This window comes from Mustela erminea, chromosome 4, assembly GCF_009829155.1.
Source record: "Mustela erminea isolate mMusErm1 chromosome 4, mMusErm1.Pri, whole genome shotgun sequence".
NCBI lineage: Eukaryota > Metazoa > Chordata > Mammalia > Carnivora > Mustelidae > Mustela > Mustela erminea.
This window is the reverse complement of record NC_045617.1, coordinates 2532554-2549994: the sequence shown is the minus strand read 5'-3', so window position 1 is coordinate 2549994 and position 17441 is coordinate 2532554. Positions and strand designations below refer to the sequence as shown.

Here is a 17441-nt window from a genome sequence, read left to right as displayed (position 1 = left end):
GTAAAACTGCAATAAGACACGGCTACTTCCCTATCAGCGACTACAGTAAACAGCAAAACAGTGATAACATCAAATGCTGGCAAGGACACAGAGAAACTGGACCCCCATGGCTGGCACGGAAGGGAGTGATAGGGCCACTGGACCATTGGGACGTTCTTACAAAATGCACTCACAACAAGCGCCTCCTTGGATAGTAATCCCAGAGGAATGAACACTCTGTTCATATAAAAACCTTTCTTTGAAACACCCAGGCTGGGAGCAACCAAGATGTCCTTGGAGAGGCATATCGAAGCGACCCGAGACTGATCATCGCACAGTGACACAGAACAAACTATAGACGCGCACCACTGGGATGAATCGCCGGGGAATCCTATGGAGCAACTACAGCCGACCTCCACAGGCTGTATTCACAGGATTTGCTTTGTATGTCCTTCTTGAAATGACGAAGTTAAAGAGAAAAAGAGCATATTAGTGGTTGTCGGAGGTAGTGAATGGTGTAGGTGTGTCCATGGAAGAGTTGTTGGAGGGAGCTCTGTGGAGATGAGGCAGTTCTGTGTCCTGACTGTAGTGGTGGTTACGTGAATCTACGTGTGTAATGAAACTCAACTGTACACAGACACACACACACACACACACAGACACACACCGACACATACACATCAACACACAGACACCGATACACACATACACACCGACACACACAGCTGGTGACGCCCGAACGAAGTCTGTTGATGGCACCACACGCCAAGTCCCTAGCTTTAACACGGCCGCACTGTGACACGACGTGTCACCCGCAGGGAAATTGGGTGAAGGCCAGAGCGGGGTTCCCTACTAGCTTTTGTAACTTCCTGCAACCGTGTAATTATCTGAGAATAAAAAAATTTTAAAGTGATTTTGAAGTCCATTTGGCAACACTGAAAGAGTCTTATCAGGAGATTGTAAATTTAAGGAGGCAGTCTATGAATTTTATGTACACGATGGTGATCATGATATTTAAAAGATGTGTAAGAAAATATTTATGGAAAATATTTTGAGGCATTAATGGTGGCAAAATTGGAGGACTACAAATGATTCATTTTCTTCCCATTGCTTTCTCAATTTCATTATAAAGAAATACAAACGTGATCAAGAAGACCCAGGTTTCTATATAAGGAAATCTAAAACACAGTAAAGTCACCTAAATAACCATCTACGTGAGATGCCCACGTTCAGCCACTGCGCTCCTCCCCAGCAACACGGACGCACTATGGGAAGTTTAGGCAAAACTAACTGTGAGCTAATTAAGCAGACAAAATCTCGCTGCAAGAAAACAAAAAGACGGAAGCCAGCATTAAACACTTTGGATACCATTTCTGGATGCAAAGAAGAAACTTGCCATTTGGTGAAGAAGAAAGGCTCAATATTTTTAAAGCTATTAAAATTTTTATACTCAACACGCAGGATTCATCTTGTGGATTAACACAAAATTCCCCACCAGGGTGCAGATGGTAACCAGAGGCGTGCGCTCGGCGGAGACCAGGGCGTACTTTCCAGCCTGGCGGGAGGCCAGGGAGTTAACAGACTATTTTCTTGGGACGCCAGGTATGTGGGGGAGGGTGGTGCGAACTCAACTGGAAACCACCTCACAAAAGCTGGTTTAAAAGTGAGATTGGAGATGAATGTCCGCTACAGCTAATCAGACAACCAAGCTGAGTGTGATAACTTTCTCCTAAAAAGGTTTGTAGCTATAAATACCAGAGTTTACATTTTTTCCCTGAAGAGTCATGAGTAGAAATCCCCGCAAAATCAAGCGAGGTCGGTTTTGCAGTGTGTGTATGTGGGGGGGAGGGTCACAATCCCTGCATTTCTGAGGGACGGTCCCATGTGAGTGGCCTTCCAGGATACAAGGCCAACTCAGGACTCGGTGTTCGGGGCGATGGAGGAACCATTTCTGCCGACACTCCGGTCCTGGCTCTTTTTCCAGTTTCCTGCCAGAAGCAGATCGTCCCACCTACGCTTCGAGTAGACTGCCGATTTGGTGATCAGACTTTCGGAACGGGGTTCTTGGAGCAGGTCTGCTGGATGCGCTCTATTTTCCTACCCCGATCATTCTTACAAACAGAATCCAGACAGAAAACGACCGTGAACTTCGAAATGAGTTTAAAGAATTTCAGCAGCAAGGTACAGATAACTTTTTACCAATTTCCAAAACTGCTGAAAAGACAAAAACTTTTGGACAGAAACCTCATTCAAAGAAGTTAGCCGAAGACCCATCCCTCCGTCGGTTTTTGAACCATCTTAATGGACATTTTCAAGATGACAAAACGTTCTGCTAAAAAACAAAACAGGCAGAGCTTCGGGTTTGGAATGCCCCCCTGGCCTCACCCCACAGCCCCGGCCGAAGCCTGGAGCTGGGAGAACCTGCCCAGGACAGTGCCATCGAAGGGAATCAAGCTGCCCTGAAGTCCACACATGCGGTCGTGTTTGCGGCAGGAGCTGGAAGTGACAGGCTCCCGGCAGTCACGAGCACAGACAGAGCGTGTCACGGAGGTGGCAAACAGCTGGTCTTTGCAGCACGTCCTTCTCGAAGGTCTCTGACACAGCAGCTCACGGCCGACAGCAGAACACCGGACACGGAGGACCGGAAGAGCCATGATAGCGCCCACCGGGCAACCTGGACAATTACAGCTTCACCTCCTGTAGGAGACAGACTTCCCCTGCCTAAAGCTCCTGGTTACCCCATGAAAGCAGCTCAGGGACGTGGCAAGCGCTTCTCGGAGAAAATAGAGGTTCCGTGCAGAGGGAGTGCGTTTTCAGGGGATTCCTGCACCGGCCCAGTGCCTTTGGGGAGGTTAGTTCTCGGTGCTTAGCTCTCAGGGGTACCCTCCAACACCGCACTGACTCAACAAGCGTTTGTTGGGGAATCAGTGGATACCTTCCGGGTGATTTTAGAATGCGCAGCAAAATGCCCTCCTGGTTGGCACTGTTTGGCCCTCCATGTTGGCAGAGTGGGATGCCCTGCTCTGCGCTTCAGTCTGGTCTGCAGAACCACACGTGGAGCGCGACCACGCCAACCTACTGACAGGCGTCAGACATGGGCTCCGGAATGTTCCGCACATGTGGAGTCATCACTTCTCTTACAGAGATTTTCTAAATTCCAAGAAATTCTATTATAAAAGTTTTAAACGCCTGTCCCAGCTTGATTTCACCAGAATGCTTCAGCCACAGTCAACAGTTCCGGGTGGAATCTGGTTGCCTTTCTAGATCACACCTTTGTGTGCCGCAGACCCAACGGACGGAGGAGACAATCCTAAAGATCTTCTGAAGCGCTAGTACTCGTATGCCAAAAAGTGCACTGTTCACCCCCGAGAAAGGAGACGAAACCCTGTATGTCGAGGCTATTCATCTGAACTGAGGCGTAAGAGTTCGGTCATCTCCCGGCACAGGGAAAAGCAGGTCTTCATTCAGTGGCACAGTCGGGACGGTCCAACCACACAACCCCTGCCTTCTGGTTCCGGCCCCAGCGGCAGGCCCTCGGCAGCTGTCTGTGCATTCTGAGGTCAGGCCAGGACACGTGACCTACCCTGCTCTGCCAACAGTCTACAGCCCAGCGGTCCCATTAGTGGAGGAGCGCACTAATACAATACTGCAGAATTAACACTCTCCCAGCAGGACAAATGCACAAGATCCTAAAAGAACGGGGCGCCTGGTGGCTCAGTCGGTGAAGCCTCTGCCTTCGGCTCAGGTCACGATCCCAGCGTCTGTCCCACGGTGGGCTCCCCGCTCCGTGCGGAGCCTGCTTCAACCCTCCCTCTGCCTGCTGCTCCCCCTGCTAGTGTCCCCTCTCTGTCAAATCAATAAATCTTTAAGAAACTGAAAAATAAAGTTCTCCCAGTTGAACTCATATGCTGCAGGTGTCTGGGATCTCGGCCACGGACTCACAGTCCTTTTGTTTCTGGTTAAACTCCTTGACACGAGACAACGCTCAGAAGGAAAGGACTCCTTCGGACAGAGTGGCAACCTCTGCTGGTGCTGGTGAGCCCAAGCGTCCCGGGCAGAGAGGAAGGAGCCCTGCCCACGCAGCCCCCTCCGCAGAGCAGCACGCACCTGTCTCTCCTACGCCTGATCCGACGCGACCGTCACACAGTCGCCGTCTGGCTCCTCTCGTGGTCGCTGCCACTGTTACCGAGCCAAACACGGGGCACTGCCTGGAACAGACTTGGCCAACTTCTGCGGCAATTATATTTTCAAAAAGAAAACCGGTCTACTTTCCTCTGTGTCTGAACGTTTCCGAATTGCTCTTCTTTCCCAGAATGACGGCTTTCGACATGAGCGCAAACCCCACTGAGATTGCATGTGTTCTTGGATCTCACCCAGAAGCGCGCTCCGCGGGAAAACACACGGGGTTAGGTCAAAGTCTTCGTGGGAACCAAGGGTGTGGGTCTGAGGACGCGCTCCGGCCAGCAGGCCGCCCCGAAGCAGTGGCTGACCTCGCAGCAGGCCTGTGTGTGTGTGGCGCAGACAGACCTCGCGGAGTGAGTCCAGGCCCCAGTCCCCAGCGCTACCATCACTGCGACACCTGATACGGTTCTCAGGGGGGGTTTCTGCTACTCCTTCCCCCAGACTGACGGGTGTTTCTTATTAACCTTCAAACCTTCCAAGTAATGGCTACCCGGGAAATTATGACTGGCTCTTTCTCCAGGTAAGAGTTCTGCAAATTTTCACGAGTTTGTGCAAATATTAACCTCTGTTTCAAGCCTTGTGACTACCGTATGCCCAGACGGCAGGACAGCTCTACCAAGCGGAGCGTGTTACAAAGCTTCCCGTGTTTTCTTCAGTCGTGAGCGTGGGTGCGCGCAATTAGCAGTGGAGCCGGGAGCTGCTGACAGAATCACCCCCGGGGTCTGGAGACGCCTCCTGTCTCAGGAACGGTGTAGTGGTCAGAGACGATGAGCCGGAGCTGAGGTACCAGGCTTCATCTGATGAGGGTAGAGGACATGTGAGGACAGTGTGGACGCTGTCTCCTTCGCAGCGGTCCTCAAAGGTCACACGTCGCTCCCTGGGACAGGAGAGCAAGCCCGCCAGCCAGGTGTGCGCTTCCGTCAGGGCGCAGCTGACCTAGGATGGAACGCTGGCGTCCAGCCGAGGAGACTCCGTACCCCGACCCTACGGGTGCCGTCACGGCCGGTCCACACATGCACGCGCACACACACACGCACACGCATGTATACACACGCACACGGCTCAGGGACCCTGCATGTAGAGCAGCCCCAGGTCTTATGAAGATAAGCCAGTACCTTACCAAGCCTGATTTTGAAATGAGTTGAGGGAGTTCTTGTTTCTAGAATTTTCCACCAGGTAGCTAAGATACCGCACGAGGGACAGCCCCTGTTCCATAACGGCCCTGCGAAATTACCAACTTCTGCAGCATGCTGGGCTCAAATATGCTACATCGGCTCGACCCAGGAACACTCCATCCGAGCAGCCACGCCGTCCTCGGGGCTGTACGGCAGGTCCTCCAGCAGGAGAAGGGCGACCTTCTCCCCGTCAGCGGCCCCGGCGGAATGGGACATCTGTGCCTGTGTGAGCCGCGGGAGCAGGACCCGGGGACCCGCAGCTCACTCCGCAAAGCGCCGGCCCCTCCAGGTGGCGTCCGTCCATCCTGTCCGCTGTTTCACGCGAGGAACTTGTGCTCTGCTCCCACGTTTACTAGTTTCTGTCGCGTCTCCAGCTTTACTTCATCTTTCCGGTGGATGAACTACTTAGTAACAGACAAGGCTTACACGTTTATTTCCGCTTGGACGCCCAACAGAGCGGCCACGACGGCCCGTGGTCTTGGCGTGCGGACCTGGGACACGACGTCCCCGGCAGTGGCACAGCCGTCTGCACCCGAATCTGACCTGTTTTCCACCTTCGTGTCCTTCTGTCTGATCCAAAGCCAGTCTGTGGCCATCCAGTGGGCAGATTCCGAACTCTGCACACCGGTGACCACGAGTGCCCCCCACCCGGTGTGTCCGCCGCCCTCCACACCACATGGGCACGTCTTCGCCCTGCGCCCTTAATGCGGTGACAGCAAAGGCTGTTTTCCACTGCCCACCGATACTGGTGTTGAGTACTCGCAGAATGTGCTAGAACTTCTCCGGGATCTCCAGAGACATGGTGGTGGCCTCAGCGGCAGCATGGAGGCCCCGATTTTATCTTATTTGATGTTTTCTAAAGATTTTATTTATTTATTTGACGCAGAGAGGGAGGGTGCGCACAGAGGGGTGAGGGTCAGAGGGAGAAGCAGGACCCCACTGAGCAGGAAGCCCGATGCGGGGCTCGATCCCAGGACCCTGAGATCACGACCTGAGCTGAAGGCAGACGCTTCACCGACGGAGCCCCCTGGACACCCTATAGGCCCCACATTTTAAAGAGCCTCCGAAGGAAATGATCACAAGAATTGACAAATTGCGAGACGACTTTTCCTCCTTTGAGAGCTGATTTTTCAGGCCTTCCTCACCTCTGCTGTTTGATACCAAGTGTTTCAAATCCTTCCTTTCTGCTGTAAGCGTTCTCACTCGGACACTACAAAAATGGGCATCTTTCTGATGTACGGATGACAGGCTGTGTAGACGGAAACGAGGCTCCAGAACTTTCCACTCGGGGACGTTTTGCATGTTCTCAAAGTCACCTGCTCAAGGTGGTCGCTAGAACGTCCCTTCACCAGGGCCAAGGATGGCCTTTCCCTCCCGTTCAGACGCCACCTTCCCCAGAGGCCCTGAGCGGCCAGCTCTTGTCTCAGCAGACCTGAGCGATGCGGACAAGGCGGCGGCTCCAGGGTCGGTGACCCCGTCCGCGTGTGGACGCCCATGTGTGGACTATGAAGGTGCTTTCAGGGATGATCATTTTAACGACTTCTCAAGAAGCTTTTACTGAGCTCCCCATTAAAAGGCTCCAGTGGGGAACAAAGCAGGCAACCCGCGGCTCCTGGATAAAGGGGGGGAGGCCTGCTTCTGGAACGATCCGCCCTCTTGCTGGCAGACTCCTGCTTGACGTCCCCGTGAGGTGAGCCGGGCCTCCTACGCCGTCAGGACTTCAGTATCGCGGGTCTGAAGAAGTAGGAAGCGCCTCCGGTGTTACGTGGGTTAGACTTTATTCTTCTCCAAGGCTCCCGACGTGAACCCCCGACATTAAAAAGAAAACAGGAAAACGGGTGTTCTGCAGCGATCTCACTAAGAAGCCACACTTCGTGTTTCATGGTCTAACGTCTTCAGCGACCGACACGAGCTGAACACAAGCCCTTTTCCCTCTCAGGACACAACGGATCCGAGCCGCCAGGGTCGCGGGGAATCGTACAGAAGCTCCGCGTCCCGGGACCGGTCCCGGCCACCTGCGGAGGATCACCGCCCCCAGCGTCCCCTCTAAATGACCACATTCACAGCGGGTCTAAGTCATTAAACTCCGGCGGGGAAGGCTTCGCCCCGGAAGCTGGATGACAGTCATGACAAGGAGGAACTGCCTTTAAAATCGAAGTCCTGAATCCGCCCGTCACCCCGGGCTCTTGTCTCGTTTCCAGCTTCCCTCGGGAGGCATGTGACGCGCGTCTGATTCCGGCTGGTGCGTCTGATTCCGGCTCGTGCGTCTGATTCCGGCTCGTCAGCCCCAGGCTGCAGACGCCTGCCCTGGCGTCGCTGTCGGCGGGGACCGGGGTGGTCCGGACCCGCCGCCTGACCGGGAGGGCCGCCCTGAGCGAGCTCGGCCTCCGAGCCACACCTGGCCCATGGGGACTGCACTCCTCCAGGGGGCGCCGGCCCCCGCCCGAGCGCTCAGCACCGGGGGCTCCTCAGCGCCGGCATCCTGCTCCTGCCGGAGACAACAGCCCGCCCCAGGCGGTCTAGACTTCAAGCAGCCGTTGGTGGCACGTGCCGGTGAACTCTAGCCCTGGGAGAACCGGCATGAGCCCCTGACAGGGTCCCCTGAGGCAGCGTCCTCCGGGCTCTCCTCCAGGACGCAGGATTCCCGGTGGATCCAGCCTCCCCTGGGCCCACCGCAGGAGTCGTCAGGATGCCGGGCAGGGACATTGCCAGGAGGGACAGTTCTCCTGTCTTGATGTCAAACGGTTGTTGTAACTACCTCTCAAGAGACACACGAAACCTGGGGTCTTGGGGGACAGATAGAAAGCAGACAGGGTTTCCACACAAATCCAGACCAGAGCTCAGGAATTAACCTGCACGTTCCGTCTGGGGTGTGGGACAACTTAGAATATGACCGGGGTGTGCACGGGTCAGAACAGACTTACCCCTCGGCTCCCGGAACCCAGCGTCCTCGGCCTCACCAACGCCCATTGCTGTGGATAAGGCGGAGCCTATATCAGCGTCGCTTCCAGAACATTCTCTCTGGACGTGTCCTCAGGCTGTTTCCTGGCGTCTCTGGAAGGACCCTGCATCAGCGCACGCCAGCCGGACGAGGGGCAGCGCCCAGGGCTCGGTCCCCAGGTCCTCCTCCCTCTCGCGGTCCTGCCCGCCCTCGCTGCGACGGAGGAACCAGGGCAGCCACGCTGATGGCCCAGGAGATGCCGCCTCCAGGCCACTGTCTGTCTCTGGATGACTCGGGGATCCCAGATGAGCGAGGGTGTGGGTGCTGGGTGTGGCATTCGGCAGTGGCTCGCTCCTGCCTGCCCCACATTCTCACTCGGGTCCGGCCTCGTGGTTCTGAGCCTTGCTCGACCCTCTCTGGACTCTTCCAAGCCCTTCACGAAAAGGAGTCTTGCTCCCTTCCAGCGCCAGGCCTCTCGGCAGGGGCGCCCTCTCCTCCGAGGCTGGAGGGAGAGGGCGAGGCCGCCTCCCACCTGTGCACTCCCTCCTCACTCACCCCTGCACACAACCAGGCCCACAGAGGCTGAGGCCAGCCCAGGGTCACTCAGCTCCCTGCCTGGAGGCAGTGCCGGGGCTGGACAGCACGCAGGCTCCTCACTCTACCGACAGCGGACTAGCCAGCGGGATGGTCCCACTGATTGCGATGACTCACAAGAGAAAAGTCTTTTTTATGTCACAGATGGTGAATGTCAGCCGAAGGATCTTGTTAGTCCAAAGAGCTGGGAGCTTCCAGAACAGGTTGGATGAATTACTGCTACTGGGGTGACCTATTAAACCCTCAGGGAGCCTCTCAATGCTCCTTCCCAAAGCACCATTCTTGCTACATCCAAAACCAAATTCTTGCACCGAACTGACGCCAGCCACGTCCCGAGTGGCAGAGCTGACGTCCGGGCTCAAGCAGGAGTGGAGAACTGTGCTCCGGTCCGGCTCAGCCCTTGGCCACCTGCCGCCGCCAACACCGCGCGTCTGCCCGGAATCTCGGCGTTACGGCCCCGGGCACAAGTGATTAACAAGGAGACTGTCGCCAGAAGATCCGTGCCAGTGACTCAAAAACCAGAAGGAAAACTGTCTGAGCAATGAGCAAACAGGCAAAGGGGAAGTAAGACGACGATGACTCATCTTGGTCCACGTCCCAGGGCTCAGCTGAATGGAAGCGAGCACAGTCTGACCGGGGATACGGAGCAGTGCCAGGATGCTAACGGAACTCGTCACTCAAGAAAATGACTTTCGACCGGGAGGCTGGCTTCAAGCAGAGCACGCTGCGCCAGCAGGGGACGGGGCCGCTGACGAGAGGCACGGCCAGTGTGGTCACCGGACGGAGCACGGGGCCCCCGTGGAGAGCTGTGCGACGGCGGAGTGCACACTCACGGCCCATCGGAGCTGGCAGGTGCGCCTGGAAGTTCTCAGACCAGGAGTGCTCCGGAGGGGAGCACCCTTCAGGGTGTGGGTGACTGACTCACACTTGCCAAGGGTCTGCCAACATGATGGCTGGGAGATACCAATCTCCTGCAGCCTCATCTAGAAACTAACGCGTCGGGGGAAGGAGCCCAGCACCCACACGGCATGAGCCCAGGCAGCACGGGCAGGCGTCCTGAGAGCCCAAGGGCGGGGCCGCCCGCCCGAGTCTGGAGGACAGACCCCTGCTCGCGGGGAGTCTTCCCATCACTACCGCTCCCTGCTCTCAGCGGCCACCAAAGGGAGTGGGTTGCAGGCAATGACTTGTCTGGGGGGACAGAAATCCCCGAGAATAGGAGGAAATCACAGCATCCCAGAAAACCGCACAAGGGCACAAACGTCTGGCATGTGTCCTAGACGGTTCCGAATCGCAGAGAAACGTCCCTAGAGCAAAGTTAAGGATGTCTGATCTCAACGGGTCACATCAAAAAAAATTGAATCCAGAGTTCATTACTGACTATTACTTCTTGGGGCTGAATTTATCTCCGTGTCTGTGAAACACGTCAGACTCAGAGAACCCACCAGGCAGAGTCTGACGGTCACAAGTCTCTGGGTGGCTGGGGACCACAGCACGACTGCAGGCCCTCCTCTGATGGGAGCTGCTGAAGGTCTGTGGCAAAATTCAGGATACTAGGATACATGCGGGCAAAGGAAATGTGTGTCTTGTGCAAAGAAAATATTTCAAATCAGGAAATCTGGGTTTCAGTCTAAATTCTGCTTCTTCCAGCTTTTTATGATTTTGGACAAGTAAGTGTCCCTGCCTCATTTACTAAATAGTGTGTGTTAGTGTATTAAAAAATTAAAATTACTGTAGTAAACGTATGCAAAAATATATTCTGGATTTACTAACAAAGGAATTCATTGAAAAAACAAATCAGCCAGGAAAGTCTGTCAGTAAGAGAGGTGCAAGTTGACTAGAAATAAGTGCTCGTACACAGTTACCCTCTTCCCACATGGGTCTCTCCCTGGGGCCCGGCACACTTCTCCAGCCACGAGTCCCAGGAGAGCCACCTGAGAAGACCGGCTGGTCGCAGTCAGGCCCCTCTTCCCGTCCTGTGTGGCTGGTTTCCCTCGGACAGTGACGTCCCTTCTCTGCAGGTGCAGAAACGGGGTCCATGGACTTCACAGCCTCCCCAATGGGGCCGTGAGTTTCTTGCATCTCTGTGTCTTGTCTCTGGGTACATGGTGCCTCTTCCTGTGGAAGGACCTGCGTGGTCTGGAGAGGGAGAGTCACCTTCCATCAGTGCGTCTAGTCCGGGTGGGCTGGGGTCCTTCCTGGGCTCCGCCACTGGTTCACCCTTCAGAGCTGCCTGCCGGTCATTCTGGGCCTCCTGCGCCAGGCCTCATGCTCGCGGGTGTCCTGGGCCCTCGGCGGACATGCTCTCCTGTGAGGACCACATGCGTGGCAGCCGCAGAAACCGCCTGGCACGTGGCTCATGGACTGTCTTCCAGATGCCGGCCTCTCTGCCCCCTCTGGGGCGACACGAGGGCTCTGCCGTGATCGTGGAAAGGAAGGACGGGTAACGTGTCCCTGAAGCATCTCCGTGGAAGCGACGCGTCCCCCAGCTCGGAGTCGCTGCTGTCTCCTTGAACAGCACCTTTGCCTCGTCCCATAGCGCGGCTGGGGGAGCGGCTCCTCGCCTCTGAATTCCGCCGTCCTTGGAGAACAGTCTCGTTTGTGCTTTTGTCGCGGAGCGATGCCGCCGGAGTGACGGGTTCGCCGACGAGATCTTCCCATCTTGCTTACTTCGGGCGTCCCGAGGGTCACGACGCTCGTATTGGTGAGGCAGTTGCCCCTCGGAAGGAAGTTCCGGAAATCCCGTGCAGGTGTGAGGAGGAGGTGCTTGTGACGGGATGACCGAAGCCACGTTCCGCGCCATGCGGCGGGAGCCCTGCGCTCTGCCCATTCAACGCCTGCTCGACGCCTTTGCTCTGTGCTGGGCTCCCTCCGAGGGACACAGCTGGGGGTCGGCCTGGTCTCTGCCCCAAACGAGGCTCCCTGCCAAGGCTCCAGGGCCCCGGGGGACAGCTGCCGGGGGCATTTTCAGTACGGGCAGTCCCCGTCCCATCAGTAAGAGGACCAGAGGGTCATGCTGTCTGGTCCCCGTCGCCTTCTGCCTGCCTCCACGACATCTCTGCACCCTCCACTAGGAGAAAGTGACATCACTGGGGACAACGCTTTTATTTCCATTTCTTGTATTCCATCTGCAAAAACGAAAACAAAAGATCCCCCCAAACTCCAGAACTTACAAAGACACACATAATCACTCTCACTACTTAATCGTGCCCTTCATCGTCTAGAAAAGGCAATGGGCACAGAAATAGAAACCCAAACCGTGAGTGCAGCTGGGAAGCAGGCGCGTCTGTCCGTCCGTCCGGCGTCCCGAGAACGTCACCCAAGTCAAACAGACGCGATTTAGCGGCGGAGGGTTCAGATACGAAATGAAACAGACAATTCATGCTTTTAAATCAAAATTAGCTGGAGAGTGGAGGCGACGGGGAAGCCAGAGAGCATTCAAAAGAGCAACAGAATATTAAAAATAGGGACGGCAGGGCGTCTGGCTGGGGACGGAGGCGCCACCGCGGGAGTGAGGAGGAAGGCAAGCCGGGAGAACACGTACTGCTCATTCTCTCCGCATAACGCGTGCTTAGCCTACTTCGAATCCACATCATGAGGGCTTTCGTTGGGGATTTGAACATGACAGATTTATCTGAACTACAGCTAAAGTAATAATAGTGAACGCTACAGAATCCACGGAAAATAAAAAGCATTCTGGGAGGGACTTTGCCCTCCAGAGCACGAAACCGTAGCCTGTCTGCAGCAGTGGCAAAAGCACGGGGCAGACACGGCCAGTGCTGGGCTGACGGGGCAGGCCCGAGGCCCGAGAGACCCCGCACACCCCTCTGCCGACGCGGTAGCCGAGTCCACGAGCAAGGAGCCAGCCTCCTCCGGCGGGGCGAGGTCAGCCCCCCACCAGCAGACACCAGATACCGAAACGCCTCCGGACGGTCTGGTGATGAACGCAACACACACCAGCCCACACTCCGCGTGAAATCCGGGGGAAACAGGAGCAGAGACTCCACTGTTTGCAGATGAGGGAAGGAGGTCCGAGAGCAACGGCAGAGCAGAAGGACAAATATTTGGCCACATAAAAAATTCTACAAGCTCATAAACAACACCGAAAGGCCAGTGGCAAGCTGGGAAAATATTTGGAACCAAAGCAACAGTGTGTAAGTGTGTATGAGTGTGTGTGTGTGTCGGCGCTCAGAGGAAAAAGTCCTCCACGGAACGATCGACAGTCTGCACACGAGGAAATGAAAAAATCCAACCAATGGACTTTTTTAAAGCGGTCTCACCGGCGATCATGGACAGAAAATTATGTAGAGGAGACACTTCTCTTTAGCCGAGATGCTGAACACGAGACTATCCCGTGTGTTCCGGACCGAAGCGCGCGGACCCGCTGCGGGCACACGGGGCGCCTTCCACACGCGCTCTGGGGGGCGCCTGGGCATCTCTGCCAAAACCCTTTATCTAGAAACGATGGACTGCGCTTTCAGCCCGGGGGAAACACTCAGATATTTGCGTGTAAGGACGCCATCGCAGCATTATTCAGGTGCGAACCGTTGGGAAAATCCCTCAGTACTGGGCAGCATTTGGGCACGGAGGACCCAGCAGACGACTCACGCGTGATGACACTCGATGGCGAGCAAGGACGCGCGGATGGTAATATTCTGATTTTCTTAAGGACGCAAAACTCTGCGTTCAGACTTACAACAGATTCCGGAAGGAGGAGAAGCTGCCCCGGCGTGGCACGTGCAGCTGTCCCGCGAGCCGGCCGCGCGCTGGTGCCGCCCCTTCCCCCCAGGGGAGAACGAATATCCGTGAAGAAAAGGACTTCAAATGCCTGCCATCGTTGTATACGAACACTAACTTTATATAAGAAAAGACCCAAACATGTGAGGAAGCAGAATCACTTTGAACATCACTGAGGAGAAGGTGACGCGGCCCCAGCAGAGGGAGGGCAGGTGCCGTCCCCCGCCCCCCATGCTGAGTGTGTGGGGGTGGGGGCACACGGGGTGGGGACAGCCTCAGCTCCTGCCTCCGAGCAGGGCTCCGGGTTGTGACTGATCCTCACGGATCACGTGTGAAACCGCTTCCTTCCCGGCACACAGCTGTGGGGGGGGGGTGGCCCCTGGGCTGGAGGCTCAGAGCTCACACCCCACGGGGTGGGTTCGTGCAGGGACGCAGGGTGTGAGCTGGTCCTGTCCCTCCCATGCCCAGTGGCACTGCACTCTCACAAGGGGTGCCAGACCAGAGCTCCCACGTCCCCGGTGCTCCTCTAACCCCATCCTTGGGTCTTGCCGAGGAGGGAACAAGGGAGAGAGTCTACTTGGGGTTGGAGGGCAGAAGCCATGGAGGAGGCGGGAAGGGACAGGCCACCTCTACAGGCACAGCCTGGCCCCCACCCCCGTCCCCTGGGCACAGCTGGAGTGCGGAACCCCGTGGACGTGTCCTTTCCTCTGCTGGGCATGGGCGGCCCCAGACACAGAGTCCACTTCCGGCCCCCTGCAAAGCCCAGTGGCTCGTGGCCCTTATATGGGAGCCCCAACAGTGCTGGACGGGTGCCCCCAACTCTGCTTTCCTCCTCCTGAGCTGCACAGTGCATGTATGCGGGGAGAGCGCCCGTCCGCAGCCCCGAGGACATGGAGGGGACACTGGGGAGAGGACACGCTCTTTTGTCCTTCTACTCTTCTGCTTTGGGACAGTGGATGGTGTCCAGCACCCCGCTGCAGAGACACACACCACTCCCTGCTTAAATGTGGGACAACAGAAAACCCAAGAAGGAAATTCCCACCGGGAAGGTGTCCAGGGGCGCCTGCAGAATGTGCCCCTGCGTCGCCTGTGTGGTTGCCCGGGCCAGAGCCGGCCGGTCTCTGTAAGGCCCATGTGGGTTTTGTCGCATGGACGCTGCGGGCCGCGGACTGCCCCGTCTCACGGCGTCCTGAGGCCTCGGCCCTTACGGCAAACCTGGAAATTCTCTCACAGAGCCTGCGCCGGTGGGTCTGACCCAGAATCAGCAAGCCCAGTAGGGAAGCCATCTGGGACTTCTTAATTTTTGAAATAAATTATAAAAGAATTTTTTAAAAATCTTAAAGAATTCAAAGGCAAAAGGCTTTCTATTCTAATAAAGTCAAAATAAAACCATTTCGAGTCGCTGTAATCCAGAAGCCCTCAGGCAAGGTGACAGGTGGTTCCAGATCTCGGGCACCCGGGCAGGTGGCTGGGCAGGCAGAACCCGGGCCTCGCTCCTTCGCGGCCACACACGCCAGGGCTGAGCCCAGGAGCGCGCGTGCAGCCTCCTCCCGACGGAAACAGCTGCCGTACAAAGAATTACTGGAAAACCGTGGTAAGACCAGGAGCCTTGGAAAGCAGGACTTTCTGAAGTAGCAAAATATCTGAACAGTAGACCTTATAAAATAAAACTTTTATTACCTGAAAAGATAACGGTCTTAGTAAAACCCTGGGAGTGAGCCGGAGGAGGTCTCCGGGTCCCGTTCTCCCCAGCAGAGCACGGTTGTGAGCTCACAGATCCACACGGAGCAAGAGCTCCCACACCCCGTGCGCCCCCGCCGTGCCCGTACCGGCGTCGCTGGCCGCTGAGGACGGGCTCCGGCAGCGACAGCACCGCCAGTCGGCACCGTAAATGCAAAACCCAGGCTCCGGCGGAAAGATTTGAAAATAGAAAGCAGCGGAGTTAAGCTCTGGACTGCGAAGGCGCCCGCGGCGCGGTTTGTCGCTGCAGCTCCGGCGGCCGGCTCTCCGCACACTCCCCACCCGGGGCGCCAGCGACGTCCCGCCGGGAGACACGGCTGGGGCCAAGGCACGCTCGGGCCAGGCGCCTTCCACCAGGATGCGGGAACACCCGTGGCTCCCTGTCCCGATGCCCCCGCCCCGCCAGGACTGGGCGAGGACTGGACGTCCTGTCCGCTGGGGACAAGGAGCAGGGACAGCAAAACTTCACAGCAATGAATGCAGCCTTGCTTGGGTGAACCTACTGCCTAACTTCTCTATTTGGGCGTCCATTCGAACATCAGAGGACATTGGAAGTTCTGTCCTTTCTCATGACAAAAACTTTGCCCTCCCCGTGTGCCCCAGCCCTGTGCCCCCAGGCCTCGGTGACCTCCAGGCCTCCCTGCCCCCAGACTCTCCCCAGATAGTCGCAACCTCCCTGCCCCAGGAGGGGGCTGAGTCCCCTTCCAGCATTTCTCACCACCCCCCAAGGTGGGAGTCAGTCATCCCGTATGCCCAGCATGGACGGAGCAGACGCCCAGCGACAGCTGAGGTTGGCTTCTCGATGGTGGGAAACGTCCCTCCCCTCTGAGTCGGCTCAGTTGTGCTCAGAGGCGCACGAGTTTAGATCGGAAAAGCCCCTAGAAATTGTGACCTGCGTCTCGGCTGGGCAGGTGCGGCCCAGACACGGAGGAGGCACGTTCAGAGGCATCAAAGGTTATCTGGATTGTTGCGTTGGCTTCTGGGGGTGAGGGCTTTGTTCAATGACACCAAACTTGTCGGGAGAGTGAAAAGCATTAAAACACCATCCCCTAAGCCACTGTGGGGACGGCCCAGCGGCGTGGAGCCAGTGCCCTCGCCAAGAGGGCGGCGACGCGTGTGCCGTCCTCTCCCCGGAACACAACGGATTTCTCGACTTCTAGGGATCGTGGGAGTTATTTTCTACCACAACTTTTGTAGTATGCCATTTATTTTTACCAAATTCATTGCATAGCATAAACACATACAAAATGTGAAAGACATTTATATTCTCTACGGAACATAGTGCCAACAAATATACAGACGCTAATAAAATTTGGATTATTAAAAACATTAGAAGTGATTTCCATCCTAACTGAGAAAGCTGGCATATTTGCTCTCACGTCAGGGCTGCCGTTATACATCCGAGGTACAGACGAGGAAAAACACTTCTGGAGTAATAGCAAAAGCCGCAAAATACAGGAATGTCATAATAAGCTGGTATTAAAACTTAATTTTTTTTTTTTGTAATTTGGAGTGGAGAACCATTTGAAGGTCTAGGAAAAATAACTCAGTACATTTTTTAAAAGGGTTTATTTATTTATTTGAGAGACAGACAGCACAAGCAGGGGGAGCAGCAGAGGCAGAGGGAGAAGCAAGCTCCTTGCTGAGCAGGAAGCCCGACATGGCGCTTGACCCCAGGACCCTGGGATCACGACCTGAGCCCAAGGCAGACGTTTAACCGACTGAGCCACCCAAGAGTCCCTGATTGTTGACTTCTTTTATTCATTAAAAAAAAAAAAAATCATTTGCAGAGGACAGAATTAAATCATATACACACACTTAGCTTGGAAAAACAAAAGATAAAGCAATTTGATAAGTTTTACTCTAAATTTGCATGTTCTCCAAAGTTTCATGTTTATGTTACACGTAATCAGTTCCTGGCAACTACTGAATTGCTTTTTGTGGGTTAAAAGCACTAAAACCGTGTTTGTCTAGAAAGCACTCGGCCCTCGTCCGCGGGCCTGACAGCCAGCATCCCTCCCCACGGTCCACACGCTTACGTCCTGGCAAGCCCATCACACCGTCACCTCTGACCTTTGAAAATGACTCCCTCCGCT

The 17441-nt window shown here is 55.6% G+C and overlaps 1 protein-coding gene across 5 annotated transcripts in view; it reads right to left on the bottom strand.

Annotated features, from left to right (window-relative positions):
• Window positions 1-17441, bottom strand: part of RPS6KA2 (ribosomal protein S6 kinase A2) — a 303443-nt gene that overhangs the window by 91571 nt on the left and 194431 nt on the right. The gene's annotated exons all lie outside the window — the stretch shown is intronic.